The 14743-nt window shown below is 45.7% G+C and overlaps 1 protein-coding gene across 2 annotated transcripts in view; it reads left to right on the top strand.

Moving 5' to 3' along the window:
* The first annotated feature begins 1007 nt into the window (after positions 1-1007).
* Positions 1008-14743, top strand: part of LOC118884579 (bile salt sulfotransferase-like) — a 33364-nt gene continuing 19628 nt past the window's right edge. For both annotated transcript variants that reach the window (XM_036832282.1, XM_036832280.1), the window contains exon 1: positions 1008-1226. The gene's annotated coding sequence lies outside the window, so the exon portion shown is untranslated. The remainder of the gene's footprint in view (positions 1227-14743) is intronic.

Genomic DNA, 14743 nt, shown 5'->3' with positions numbered 1-14743 from the left:
AAACATGGGTTCACTTTCTGCGTCTCCTCGCTCAAAACGTCCATCCCCCTGTTTGTTCCCTGCTGTCTCCATGGCAACGGGCACTTATCGGGCATTTAATAACGACCCGCTGGATGAATAAATGAAGGCCCAGGATGGGCAGGGGGAGGCGGGCGTGCTCCTGAGACTCACTAGTGGCCCATTTGTCATGGAGACAGGCCTGAAATGGAAAGTCTGGGTTTCCAACCAAATTGGGAGCAAAAAAATAATAAATAAACAAAAACGAGCGAGTGAATCCAGCGAAGTCTCTTTGCACTTACTAGAAAGCAGGCACGATCATTTATTAGTGATTATTTCAATAATAAAGCTTCCCCGACCCCAGGCAGACAGCTTACAAGCGGCCCCGCCCCCACCGGGCTCCTCCCAGGACCCGCCCCATCACCGCCCTACCCAGGTGCACAAGCTCAATTCCTCGTCACAGGGCCCGGCACGTGACGTCACCGCGCAAGGGGCGGGGAGCGAGCGTGCGGTGTTACCATGGTTACCGCGATAGGCTCAGAAACTTCCACAAGTGATGGCTGAGCCCCCCACAACTGACCCCGAGGCCAGCGAACGGTCCAGGCCACCTGGCAGGCAGGAAGGACCTGGCAAGCAGGGCCAGGGATAGAAAACGGGAACGCTGGGTCAGGGACATTTTTCACTCCTATCGGCGGCCCGATTGCTCGGCGGCCACTTCCGGATCCGGGTGCTATTTTTCCCCAGAAAATAACAGTTTGAGAACCATTTACAAGCGTTCTCTATACACGAAGTCATCCTTGAATACAGCCATTGTTATCACAGTCTCCTTTTTACAAACAAGTGCTCCTCCGGTTTCTCTGTCCCTTTGAGACTACAATACCCAGAAGTCTCCGGGCTGCTCTTCCCCAGGCCCTCAGTCGGAAGGTTGCCCTGGAGACAGCGAGACGCCGGAAGCCAGAAGGATGAGGCGGGGCCAGATTGGAAGGAGGATTCTGATTGGCGGAGCGGCCACGTCACCGGCTTTGAAGGACAGGTCAAGGGTGCGCGTGCGCACTGCGTTGGCCCTGCGCGCATTCTCGGTTAGTGGAGTCCGGCGGGGGTCCGCAAACCTCCGGCTACTGGGTGGGGTCGCAGGTCGCGTTGGGGCACAGCCAAATTTGCGCACGCCAAGCGCTCCGGGCTGCGTTCCCGGGGCCAGAACTGCGGGCTCCGTAGAAGTGCCCGGGGAGGTGAGTGAGATCCCCGGATACCCTACCCGGGTTTCCCACTGGGATTGCCAGTCTCCGTGGTAACAGCCCCTCCTAGCTCGCATGTGACGTCATAGCTCCCCCTGGGAGGAGAAGGAGCAAATTTGAAGGGGGTGCGGGTTCTGAGCCTCGCCCGCTCCCTCCTCTGGGCTGATATAAGGCATCCTGTTTAGGAGTTTGCACTCTGCATCCTGACCTGGGTCTGAATCTTGGCTCTGTAGCTACCCAGCAATGGGGCTGGTGGCCAGGGTTTCAGGTCCTCATGTTAAAATGGTGGACGGCGTCTTCTCCTGAGACGTGTTACGAGAGTTAAACACTAGGCTACCACACCCACAGCTCTTAAGAATGCTTTCTCACAAGAGTTCAGTAATCATTGATGATTGTTTTAGAATTATTTTTTAATGATGATAAATGGAAAATGGCTGGCAGAAAATCGCTTTCGAAAAATGATAGACATTACAGGTTTAATAGAATTCGTATCAGCTCATGCCAGCTACCACGTATCAAATACTCATCGTGTGCCAAAGCGTTATAAAACGCTTCTATTACTCAGCCTTCACTGCAATCCCATGAATGTAGTTCCTCTCAAAAATCCGCATTTCGCCAAGAAGAAAGTCAAGGCTGAAGCAGGCTGCCTCACTTGAACAGGGACACAGAGCAAGTAACTAGACCCAGCACATCCCCTTAATGTCAAAAGATCTGCCCTTAGCCACACGTTTTGCCACCTCTGATATTATAGCGATTTCATAGCAATATCCAAGGGTGGTTTATAGTAAGAAACATGTTTGGTCTTTGTTCCCATTCTTAGGGCATAGAGCTCCTAAAACCCTTGAAATTTCATAAGTAATGAGAGTTGATAAAGGTGCTTTTGATATGTTAGTGCGATGGCTTTTGGCAAGCACGTGAGGACTCTGGGCTGGTTGCCAGGGGCGCCAGCCTGGCGACTGGCGATTGTCCACGGTCAGTGATTTCATCAAGCGTACCGAGGTGATGAAGCCTTTATAAAAGCCAAGGAGGATGGGGTTCTGAGAGCTTCCAGGTGGGCGGACACATGGAGATTTGGGAGAGCGGAGCACCGCAGAGGGCATGGAAGCCCCAAGCCCTTTCTTCACACCTTGCCCTATGCATCTGGTCCATCTGGCTATTCCTGAGTTACATTCTTTTATCATAAACTGGTCATGTGGTGGGAATTCCCTGGTGGTCAAGTGGTTAGGACTCCACGCTTCCACTGCAGGGGGCCCAGGTTCAATCCCTGGTCGGGGAACTAAGATCCTGTATGCCATGCGGTGCGTCCAAAAATAAAAACAAACAAACAAACAAACAAAAAACTGGTCATCTGGTAAGTAAGATGTTTCTCTGAGTTCTGTGAGCCACTCTCACCAGTTAATTGAGCCCAAGGAGGGGGTCGTTGGAGCCTCAAATCCATAGCCAGTGGGTCAGAAGCACAGGTGACAACCTGGATGTGTGTTTGGTGTCTGATGTGGAGGGGACAGGGAAGTCTTGTGGGACTGAGCCCTTACTTAACCTGTGGGATCTGATGCTGTCTCTGGGTAGATATTGTCAGAATTGAGTTGAATTGTTGGACCCCCAGCTGGTGTCAGAGAATTGCTTGGTGGTGTGTGAAAATAACACACGTTGTAATTGGTGTCAGAATTGGAACACGTAACCCTTTTCTGGATTCCTCAGTCCTCTGTGCCCCTAGGAAAGGCCCCCCTCTTTCTTTTTGACTCTGAGCAAGACCAGGACAGCCCACACACCTCCGAGGGATCCTCTGAGCCTTGGGGGAGTCTGGTGGTGATACAGGGCCCGCCTCACCTGCCTTCCCAATGCCTTTCCACGCCTGCATCATGGTGCCCACCCCACAGGGCAGGGGAAGTCTCAGATGCATCTACCTCACGTGGATGAGAGCCAGCCTGAGTACGAGCTCATTACTATTTCATGAAAATTAAAATCTAAAAAGTCCTCAGGCTGGGAATTCCCTGGCGGTCCAGTGGTTAGGACTCAGCGCTTTCAATGCCGAGGGCGAGGGTTCCATCCCTGGTTGGGGATCTAAGATCCTGCAAGCTGTGTAGCACGGCCAAAAAAAAAAAAAAAAAGAAGTACTCAGGCTAATGGTTCTCAAATTGCGGGTCCCCTGACCAGCAACACTTGCACCTTCTGGGAGATTGTTAGAAACGCAAATTCCTTGGGGCCCACTCCAGACCCACGGAACCAGAAACACAGGGAGTGTGGCCAGCACTCCGTGTTTTCACTGGCCTTCAGGTGGTTCTGACGTGCTCGAGTTTGAAAATGATGTGGAGAAGGGCTAAAATTAGGATGCTTAGGAAACCCGGCTGATACGGTTATCCTGTACTGGGGGTGGTGGGAAGAGGAAGCACTCCAAGACTTTTCTTTGTGGCTTCTTGTTATCGAATCACTCCTGCTCGCCACTTACCGAATCAATACTCTCAAATGTTGGTGGAATGGAAAGCTGCCTTTTATCGGGATGCCAGCAGTCTGGGGAGATGGTGGACGCAGCGTCCCCCAGAAACCACCTCTGAAGATTCTGCTCCGTCATGAAAGCTTTTAAAGGGAAACAGGGACGTCATGTCGGTTAATCACTGAGATGGGGGGTCAGAGTCGTCACCATCCCCCACTGTGTGCAGGCTTGTTGACTTCTTGTGATTTTTCTCTAGATGCTATATTGTCCACACACTTTGTTTGAGAGATTCCTGAAGGGGAAGCTAGGGAAGAGATCTGGTCATCAGTTAATTACTTATTCTTCATTTCTACCTCTTTGATCTACGGAAAAACCAACAGGTTAGGCAAGGTATTGTGTGATCAAAAGATCTGAAAGGTGTGTTAGGGCCGGAGATAAGTAGAGCATGGGGGCAGCTGGTTTAAGATTAGTGACAAGACAAAGGGATGCCTTTTGAAGAGAGCTCTTTCCTGCAAACAGCTTTTTCCTGCCCAAAGCTGCTTATATTCTGACCACTTGAAGGGTCCCTTAAGGAGCGCTAGGCTCCTTACAGACACATGAGAAAGTTAAGATTTTTACTCAGTACTTTAAGGGTCATAGAAACCTGATAACCGCTAAATTATGGCAAGGTCTGGTCCTTCGTAGTTGCAAAGCTTCACAGCAACCTATAGCATTTACTTAATCTCTTGCCCCTTGGAATCACCATGGCGGGGCCCCATCGCAGACACTGGGCTTCAGTTGGCTGCAGATGGTGCTGGGATGGGTTTTTTTTAAAGAAATGGTAATTATGTCATAGGATGGAGGCGTTAGCTAATGCTATGGTGGTAATCATATTGCAATATATAAATGTATCAGATCAACACATTTTATATCTTAAACTTACACAGTGTTATATGTCTGTTATAGCTCAATGAAGCTGGGGCCAAAAAAAAAAAAAAAGCTCCCCAGGAGGTGCAGCCCAGGTTGAGAGCCTGGTATTATTTTAGTCCAGAAGTACCTCCTCATTCGTTCCTGCCACTCAAGAGTGCCTGCCCTGCCACAAGGCTGTCAGCTGCACCTCGCAGACACCTTTGGGATGGGGTGGTGTTGGCAGGGGTCGGGAAGACAAATGAATAGGTAACCATAAGAATGTGAAAAGTGCTATGAGGAGGAAAGTACAGGCTCCCAGGAGATCATGAGCAAGTAAGTACTTCCTTCACCCAAGCTGGGGGAGGGGAGGCGGGGCAGGGGGTACCCCAGAGACGATTTCTGGGAAGAAGCTCAGGGCCATGTAAAGGAGGAGAGATGAGGTGAAGGCCGGTGAGGAGGGTACACCACTTATGCCACATCCCATGGCCCAGAACACCGGCTGCAAGGGAGGCCGAGACGGGTAGCCTTGATCAGGCTGCCCTCGGACCAGCTGAAAGTCAGGGTTCCACCCCGGAGCTGGAAAGACCCTGACTACGCAGCAGAAATTCTGCCAGCAACTTGACACACCACCTCATGGAATCCTTGCTGCAACGCCTGTCTTATAAATGGAGACACTGAGTCACAGCCTCTGTCTCTGAGCCTCTGCTGCCACGTAGGAAGCATGACTCCCTCTGTGCACGTGTGAGGATTGATTTAAGAAACACGTGAGGCTGCTGGTACATAGTAGGGCCTCTGGTAGGTGTGAGATGCTCTTCTTAGAGCCTCTGGCCCGTGGGAATGACTCGCGCGCCACCTGGTGGTTGAACAGCACGCAGCCGTGGTGCCACCTGGTGGCCGCATCCCGCAATTGCTCCGCGAAACTCGGGGTGCTGCTTCTACCGGGCATCTCAATCTCGGCTCCCTAGGGGGAGACAGGCGAATGGGACAAGTGAGGGAAGCTGTCTGGGTGTGAGACGCAGGGGGCGATGGGGATTGTTGCTTACTGCGAAGCCATCCCAAATCTCCAGCAAAGCGTCGCCACGTGGAATGCAGACCTAGAATTAATTCTCTTAAATTGTGATCCTACCCCCTCCCGCCAAGAAATTCCAATGCGTGTGGAAAGCATCTCCATTTTCAGAGATGGGAACTAATCAAATGTTTTTTGCAAACACTATATTGGCCAAACACACGTGGAGGCTGGCTATAGCCCATGGCTCACCACTTTGTGATGTCTCATAGTATAGTCTTATGGTATTTTCAAAATAAATCTTCCCTCACTTTTCTTTTTGCGGGACGGTGATGGTTAATTTTATGTGCCAACCGGACTGGGTCACAGGGTGCCCAGATGTTTATTTCTGGGTGTGTCTGTGAGGATGTTTCTGGAAGAGTTAGTGTCTGAATTGGTAGACTGAGTGAAGCAGATGGTCCTCCCCAGTGTGGGTAGGGGTCACCCAAGCCAGAGCAGAAAGGTGGAGGGAGGGCGAATTCTCTCTCTCTCTGACTGTTGAGCTGGGACATTGGTCTTCTCTTGCCCTTGGTCTGGAACCACTGGCCTTCCTGGTTCTCCCCAGTTGTGGGGCTTCTCTGCCAATCATGAACCAATTATTATAAGACAATTCTTCATAATAAATATATAGTATATATCTGTATCGATATCTCTCCTATTCGTTCTGTTTCGTTCTGTTTCTCTGGAGAACCTTGACTCATACAGTGACTTTTTATTAAGTGTCTCTTACGTGCTTATGCTTTACCTGCATTATTCTCATGTCATTGTCCCTGAAACTTAAAGGGTAGTTTCTTATTATTTCAATTTAAAAATCATTAATAATAGTACTGGCTAACTTTTGTCAAGCTCTAGTCTCCTGCTAGATGTTTTGCTGAATGCAGTATGCAAATGACTTCATTGGGTTTCTGCATCAAGCCTTTGAAGTGGATTCTGCTGTCATCCTCGTTTTGCAATGAGGAGACAGGCACAGAGAAGCTGAGCGCCCTCCCCAAGGTCACACAGCTTTTTTTTTTTCTAATTTTTTGAAGTAAAGTTGATTTATAATATTGTGTTAATTTCTGCTGTATATCAAAGTGACTCAGTTACATACATATATATGTATTCTTTTTCAAATTCTTTTCCGTTATGGTTTATCACAGGATATTGAATATAGTTCCCTGTGCTATAGTATAGTAGGACCTTGTTGTTTATCCATCCTATATAAACTAGTTTGCCTCTGCTAATCCCAAATTCCCAATGCTTCCCCCCCCACCTCCCTCCCCTTGGCAACCACCAGTCTGTTCTCTCCAAGTCTGTTTCTTTTTTGTAGGTATGTTGATTTGTGTTGTATTTTAGATTCCACATGTAAGTGATATCATGTGATATTTGTCTTTCTCTGTCTGACTTACTTCACTTAGTATGACCATCTCCAGGTCCATCCATGTTGCTGCAAATGGCATTATTTCATTCCTTTTTATGGCTGAGTAATATTCCATTGTATATATGTACAGCATCTTCTTTATCCATTCATCTATTGATGGACATATAGGTTGCTTCCATGTCTTGGCTGTTGTAAATAGTGCTGCAATTGAACACTGGGGTGCAAGTATCCTTTCGGATTATGGTTTTCTCTAGATATATGTCCAGGAGTGGGATTGCTGGATCATATGGTAGTTCTATTTTTACTTTTGTGAGGAGCCTCCATACTGTTTTCCATAGTGGCTGCACCAATTTACATTCCCACCAACAGTGTAAGAGGGTTCCCTTTTCTCCACACCCTCTCCAGCATTTGTTATTTGTAGACTTTTTGATGATGGCCATTCTGACTGGTGTGAGGTGGTACCTCATTGTAGTTTTGATTTGCATTTCTCTAGTAATTAGTGATGTTGAGCATCTTTTCATGTGCTTCTTGGCCATCTGTATGTCTTCTTCGGAGAAATGTCTATTTAGGTCTTCTGCCCATTTTTGTATTGGGTTGTTTGGGGTTTTTTTTTGTTATTGAGTTGTATGAGCTGTTTGTATATTTTGGAGTTTAAGCCCTTGTCAGTCGCATCGTTTGCAAATATTTTCTCCCACGTGGTAGGTTGTCTTGGTCACACAGCTTTGGATGGTCTTTTGTTGCCTGGTTCACTGTCAGCCATAGTTACCACACTTTACTCATTGATCCTGTGTGTCTAACACCTCTAAACATTTGAGATTTCCACCTCTTATATACAGGCTCTAAAAATTGACACGCGGTCACACAATATTTTTGAATTTGAGGCCTGAGAGGGACCATGGATAAGACTAGACCAATCCCCTAATTTGCCAGATAAAGAAACTGAATCTCATAATAGTTATTCAGGCAAAATCACATAGCTAGTTGTTTCAAAAAAAAGATGTAAAATACTGGAAGGAAATATAAAAAGTATGTATGGAATCTAGATGAGCTTGAAAAAGTATATCCATACACCTGGATACCGGTGGCAAGTACTGGGATGGAGGGTGCATCAAGGCAAACCCAGCCTGGGGGGCAACAGATGTGGGGCCGACTTGGCAGGATGAGGAGGCAGAAGGGGCTGAATGTGGGTGTGTTGGGGGCCTCCAAGCCCACCCCCGGGTTGGATGATTCCCTAGGAAGCCTCACAGGACTCAGCATAGAGTCGTACTCTTAGCTATGGTTCATTGCAGCCAAGGATACACGACAAAATCAGCAAAGGTAAAGGCACGTGGGGTGGGGTCTGCAGAAAACCAGGCCCAAGCTTCCAAGTCCTCTCCTTGTGAGTCACACTGATCACACTTAAGTAAATAAATAAATAAATATATATTTTTAAGTTTACTTGGCTGGACCGGGTCTTTTTTTTTTTTAACATCTTTATTGGAGTATAATTGCTTTACATTGTTGTGTTAGTTGCTGCTTTATAACAAAGTGAATCAGCTATATGTATACATATATCCCTATATCCCCTCCCTCTTGCGTCTCCCTCCCACCCTCCCTATCCCACCCCTCTAGGCGGTCACAAAGCACCGAGCTGATCTCCCTGTGCTATGCGGCTGCTTCCCACTAGCTATCTATTTTACATTTGGTAGTGTATATATGTCCATGCCACTCTCTCACTTTGTCCCACCTTACCCTTCCCCCTCCCCGTGTCCTCAAGTCCATTCTCTACGTCTGCGTCTTTATTCCCCGGACCGGGTCTTAGTTGCGGCATGTAGGATCTTCTTTGCGGCATGCGTGTGGAATCTAGTTCCCTGACCAGGGATCGAACCCGGGCCCCCTGCATGGGGAGCGCGGAGTCTTAGCCACTGGACCGCCTGGGAAGGCCCTACGCTGATCACACTGAATTCCTCCAGTGATGAGCTGTGACAACACCTGTGATGAAATCCAACTCATATTTTACGTCAAGACAAGAAAATTTAAATGTAAGAATTTTCTCTGCCTGTTTGAGCCTCCTCCCTCCCCTTTAGTGTGTATTGTGCACCTGCCTTAACCAGACCTCCTCAGGAGATACACTTCTTTCTTAATCTTGTCAGGGGCGACAATGACCCATGACCCACTGTTACCCCAAAACTGGATGCCCCTCTTGGTGGGCATCGAACCAAAAGACACGACCAAGCCAAAGATCGGGATTAAGAAGGATGTATTACTTGCAGCAAGGAAGGAGAACACCAGCGATTTTTCCCAAACAGCAAAATTGGAGAAGTTCTAAGCTAAGGGAGGAGAATTCAGCATAGAATTGGGGCCAAGGTTGAGTCCAAGTGTTAGTTGATTGAAGTCAAGAGGGTCAGAAAAGGTCAACATCATCCAGTTCATCTGGCGGTTGGGCCCTTGAGGAGGGTTTAAATTCCGCAAAACAGCTCAAGGATGTGCTTCAGGCTAATGTCGAAACAGAACTGGGAGTCTTTACAACTGATTTATTATCTTTGCTGCTGTCACTTCGCTTGCCTGATAACAGTCCTTTGTTCCTGCATTCTTCTGTTCCCTCAAGATCATTAATTAGTGAGCCCTGTTCAAGGATAAGCACTGCGGGAAAGCTCAGATCACAGAGTAGCTCAGGCCAAAAATGGCTTCTCTGTGTCAAGAAAGCCACGCCTGGTTCCCTTTCTCTGGACACCCCCTACCCTATCTGCGTAGACCACTACTCAGTTTGTTCGTGTACGTGTATATCTGGATTGTGTACACTGTCAATACGTCATCTGACTATAACCCTTTGTCTCAAAAACTTATATAACTGTGCTTTGACCTCTAATGGGTGGAACAGTCTTCAGAGCTTTCTGAAAGACTGTCTCCTGGGTTATAACCCTCAGGTTGGCTCGAATAAAATTTTCCACTTCTGGGAATGCCCTGGTGGTCCAGTGGTTAGGACTCGGCACTCCCACTGCCAAGGGCCCGGTTCAATCCCTGGTCCGGGAACTAAGATCCCACTAGCCATGCGGCACGGCAAAAAAAAAAAAAAAAATTCCATTTCTTTCTTAGATCAACTATTGATTAATCTTTTCGTCAACACCTGTGAGGTGTCCGCCAGGGAAGCTCATTAGAGACTTAGGGCCAAAGGGTTTTTACTGGGGGCTGGTCACAAAGGTTCCCTCTGCCTAGCACCTACTCAAATCCCAGACTCCCAGAAGGAAAGCAGGTGTTCGGCATAAGCCATACTGTTGGTACAGACAGTGTAGGCAGGTGAGTCACTGTAGCGGATGCCGAAAACTTGGCCTCTGTGCACTGGTGCCAAATCGAATCTCGGAGACAGAGTTTTGGGTGAAATAGGAAAGAATAGCTTTATTGCTTTGCCAGGCAAAGGGGGACACAGCAGGCTTGTGCCCCTCAAAACTGTGTGTCCCAACTCAGGAGGATTTGGTGAGGAGCTTTATAGCCATGGTTCAAGGGTGGGGCTGCTGGTAAGGATTAGGGTGTGTGCACGGCTTGCACTCCTTTCATCTGGCCTCACGTGGTCAGTTCTATAAAGAGCTCAAAGAGGACTTCCCCGGCGGTCCAGCGGTTAAGACTCCTTGCTTCCACTGCAGGGGGCGCAGCTTCCATCCCTGGTCGGGGAACTAAGATCCCGCATGCCACGCAGCTCGGCCAAAAAAATAGGGTTCATATAGTCAATGGAGAAATAAAATTACAATCAAAGATCCAATTTTGGAGCATTGATTGTGTGCCAAGGAGGTCACATGTGTGTTTTTAAAGCCCTTGTAATCTCTTTCAAGTTGGTTTTGCTGTCATGGAACACCCAGGAACATTTTTGTTCAGGGAGCTTAAATATTTACTCCAAGTTTTTTCAGCAAGTATAGGTCTAACAATTGTTTTAATATAGGTCAGTCTGGGGGCAAACTTCCAAGTGTTTCTGTAACACCTGGATGAATATAGCTTCTTCCTTGCTCTCAAGACCCAGAAAACAAAAACTAAGCCCTCAAATATACAACATGCTCTGAAATAATTGCTTGTACTACATAGATTAAAGACCTCACAATCCTTTTTCCTGGTTGAGGGCAATAGAAATAATTTGGCAAGTCATAGGTACTTCTATTTTTTTAAATTGAAGTAGAGTTGATTTACAATGTTGTGTTAGTTTCAGGTGTACAGCAAAGTGATTCAGTTACAGATATATATTCTTTTATATATATATTCTTTTTCAGATTCTTTTCCCTTATAGGTTATTATAAAATATTGAGTATAGTTCCCTGTGCTATACAGTAGGTCCTTGTTGGTTATCTATTTTATACATAGTAGTGTGTATATGTCAATCCCCAAATCCTAATTTATTCCTCCCCCCACTTTTCCCCTTTGGTAACGTAAGTTACCAGAGAGAGAGAGAGAGAGAGAGAGAGAAACCTCTTTCTTATTGGGAATTCCAAGCATATCCACTATTCCTGATTCTTTTCAATCTCCCTGTGCCCTTTGCTGTTACATAAACATATTTTGCAGAGATTTTGGAATTGTAATAATGTCCCGTGATTTTTAGCACAGTAAGCAAAGCTCAAAATGTGTCTTGGGATTTGGTGTGACACAGAAAGTGGCTGGAAGAAAAGCTCAGAGAAAGAGATACTGGGTAAGCCAGAGGGCAAAAAGCACAGCCTCTGGTCAATGTTTGTCGTCCATATGTAGAGAAGTACTGGTTCATTGTCCAAGTACAGGAAAGTCTGCAGCAGGATGGTAATATCTCTAGTTACACAACTGAAATGACTAAATAAATGGAGGCATGGCCACCGGGAGTGAGAGGGAAGCAACGGCTGGCCTCGCCGTGGTTGGGGAACTTCTCACTGTTTTAATATATTCTGGTCAAGAGTCAGGGGCTAAGCCTAGATAGAGATGGGTTAGCCTATTTTTATTTAAAAAAATAAAAAGAAACAGGTATTACTATTGAGCCCATAGCAGAGGTGAATGGAATGGGGGGGGGGGGAATGAATCAGAAAGAACAGATGGGACAAGTAGAAATGAACTAACAAGATATTAGCTTAAATATAAAACAGTGAATCACTGTGCTGTACACCTGAAACTAATATAATATTGTAAATCAACTATACTTCAATTAAAAAAAAAACACACAATGTGATACCGCTTCACATCCCTCTAGGATGGCTAGAATAAGAAAGTCAGATAACAATAACTGTTGGTGAGGATACAGAGAAGTCAGAACATTCATACGCTGCTGGGGGCCTCTCTGAGGTTCTTGAAGCCTCCTGAGTGGGTCCCTCTGTGCACCTAGGAAACCAGAAGCCCTGGCTGGGATCTCCCCTCCACCACTGGCTTGCTACCCGATCTCCACCTGGTCCCTTCCCATCCCTGCTTCTCTGGCAAGAGAATCTGGAGCAATGTGTGCTCTTGAAAGCACAAGAGAAAAACAAAGTGTTACCTACAAAGGAACCCCCATATGGCTATCAGCAGAATTTTCAGCAGAAACTTTGCAGTCCAGAAGGGAGTGGCAGGATATATTCAAAGTGCTGAAAGGAAAACACTTTTAACCAAGACTACTTCACCCAGCAAAGTTGGTAAAGAGTTTTCCAGGCAAGCAATAGCTGATGGAATTCATCACCACTAGACTGGACTTAAAAAATGTTAAAGAGACTTCTTCAAGCTTAAATGAAAGACGCTAATTAGTAACAGGAAAACATATGAAGTTATAAATCTCACTGATAAAAGAAAATGTACAGATAAATTCAGAATATATAGATAAGTTCAGAAAACTCTAATGTAATAATTGTGACAGATAGATAAGTCACATATAAATCTAGCATGAAGGTTAAAAGACAAAAGTATTAAAAATCACCATGACTACAATTAGTTAATGAATACACAAGGTTTTTTTTTTGTTTTGTTTTTTATTTATTTTTGGCGTGTTGGGTCTTTGTTGCTGCACGTGGGCTTTCTCTAGTTGCGGCGAGTGGGCACTACTCTTCGTTGCGGTGCACAGGCTTCTCATTGTGGTGTCTTCTCTTGTTGTGGAGCATGGGCTCTAGGCACACGGGCTTCAGTAGTTGTGGCACATGGGCTTCAGTAGTTGTGGCTTGCAGGCTCTAGAGCGCAGGCTCAGTAGTTATGGCGCATGGGCTTAGTTGCTCCATGGCATGTGGGATCTTTCCAGCCCAGGGCTCGAACCCATGTCCCCTGCATTGGCAAGTGGATTCTTAACCACTGTGCCACCAGGGAAGTCCCAATACACAAGGTTAAAAGATGTAAATTGTGACATCAAAAACATAAAATGTGGAGGAGAAGAGTAAAATGTAGAGTTTTAGTGAAACAGAGCAGGACCCTATGGTCCTTGCCCCCCATGTCCTTAGCCTGCCTTTTGTCTGTGGAAAAACTTTATCCAAAGAATAAGTTTAATCAGAGAAATGAGAAAATGCAGAAACAAAGGAAAACTGTCCAACAAGACTAAATAATAATAGTTTAGTCATTAAGCTGAGTCAAGGACCTTTAGTTCCTTCTCAAAGACTATAGATAATATTCTGAGCCATATCCTGTGAGCTGTCGTACAGTTACTGAAAACTCCACCAGGTGGAAGAAGTTAACTACATGATGACCAGACTGTAGCCATGACATAAGCTGCCACAATTCTGAGAATTGGCCTCAAGGAAATGGAAACAAACCAACCCTGGAACTGAAGACTAAATGTACTCAAAACAATCAAGATGACACTGGTCAGACCACTGATGACCAAGTTCAAGATGACTGTCAGAGCGGACTATGCTGCTTCTGCATGTAGCCCCCTCCCTCCGTCTATAAATGCTCATGGCCACTGGATTGTCAGTGGGGTTGGGGGGAGTTGGCCTTTGGACAGAAGGCCCCCCTCCTCCCCCAGTTGCCAGCATCCAAAATAAAGCAAACTTTCTTTTCCACCAATTTTGCCTCTTTATTGGCTTTTGAGCGGCGAGCAGCTGGACCCCACTTTCCATTACATTAGTATGCTTTGGAAGGTGAGTTATCAGCTTAAAGTAGACTGTGTCATAAGATGCTGTATGTGAGCCTCATGGTAACCAACAGGCAAAAACCTACAGTAGAGACACACAAGATAAAGAGAAAGGAATCTAAGCATTTCACTAAATAAAATCATCAAATCAGAAAGGAAGAGAGCAAGAGAAGGAGAAAGCAATGAAGGAATTATAAAACAGCTAGAAAACAATGAATAAAATGGCAATAATAAGTCCGTACCTACCAATAATTACTATAAATGTAAATGGACTAATTTCTCCAATCAAAAGACATAAAATGGCTGAATGGATACAAAAATAAGACCCATCTATATGCTGCCTACAAGAGCCTCACAGATTTCAAACTATATGCTGCAGGCGTAACACACCCTCAATAAATAAATATGTAATTACAAAAGTAAAGGTTTATTTTTCCTATCTATATAGACTTTTTACTCTGTATACGTCAATGTTAAATATTCACACAAACACAAAATAATTCTTATTCTTAAAACATAGAGAAATTTTAAAAAGGACACAAAATTCATTTTCTGGAGTTATTTATTAGCCCCTCCAAAATTTTAAGGCCTTCTGATATACAGAGGATGAAAGCTATTGTATATGCAGCTGGCAAAGTCATTTGGGCTTATGGAGACTTAGCTGACCCATCTGAATCTCAGTGTCCACAAACATAGAAACTCTTGACAGGAAAAAAAAATGTGCAAGTAAATAAATATCAGGTCATGTCATGTTAGTTGGATGTTAAAAATTCTACCAATT

The sequence above is a fragment of the Balaenoptera musculus genome, chromosome 19, assembly GCF_009873245.2.
Source record: "Balaenoptera musculus isolate JJ_BM4_2016_0621 chromosome 19, mBalMus1.pri.v3, whole genome shotgun sequence".
Taxonomy (NCBI): domain Eukaryota; kingdom Metazoa; phylum Chordata; class Mammalia; order Artiodactyla; family Balaenopteridae; genus Balaenoptera; species Balaenoptera musculus.
Note: the sequence above shows the minus strand (reverse complement) of the source record. Positions and strands in the feature narration are given on the sequence as shown.